We start from the raw sequence: 864 nt of genomic DNA on the forward strand, positions 1-864 counted from the left end.
TAATTTTGTTTTTACGGCAGCTGAATTCAGGCTTTAAAGCTTTAAACATCTGTTGTTTCATTGAGGTTTGGGTTATGTTCAGGTTTGAGCATTTATCAATTACAGATGAAGTTCAGGTAAGCCTCCAGGGAAGTAAATTATCCCTTAAAGGTCCAGTGTGTAACATTTAGGAGAATCTATTGGCAGAAATGGAATATAATATCTAATATAAAGTCTGTTTTCATTCGTGTATAATATATATATAAGAATTGTGTTTTTGTCACTTTAGAATGAGACGTTTTTATGTACAGGGGGAGCAGGTCCTCTTCCATGGAGTCTGCCATGTTTCTACAGTAGCCCAGGATGGACAAACCAAACACTGGCTCTAGATAGGGCCTTCCGGTCTTTAAAATGTCCAAAAAATAGTAAAATTATCTTTAAATGTGCTATTGTATTTAGCTCTCATAATTAGAGTTTGTGAAATAAATACATAATAAAATTTATGTTATTTTATGTTATTTATTTAGTTTTTTTTTTATAGCTGCTTCTGATCCCAGGGATGCCTACAGCTGTGGGCTCACTGTATGTTTGATCATGGCCTTAATATAATTTTTGTTAAAATTGCAGCAACTCTACCAATTCCACATACACTTAACTAATTTAAACTCTGAGAATTGATCATGCTTTATGAGCCTATTGTACTGTATGTTTCACATGTAAAACAATCTAAAAGGCTAACAGTGTTTTCATCTTTTGTGTAGTGCAGTAATAAATTAAAATATAAAAATATGTTTTACACAATACTCAAATAAAGGACCAGTATATCACAAGAGTACGATACTTGAGTAAATTGTCAGGCTGTACGACGTAGGGTGTTAGAGGGGT

Source organism: Morone saxatilis, unplaced genomic scaffold (genome assembly GCF_004916995.1).
Source record: "Morone saxatilis isolate NCDOM2014 unplaced genomic scaffold, NCSU_SB_2.0 Contig19, whole genome shotgun sequence".
In the NCBI taxonomy this organism is placed as follows: Eukaryota; Metazoa; Chordata; class Actinopteri; family Moronidae; genus Morone; species Morone saxatilis.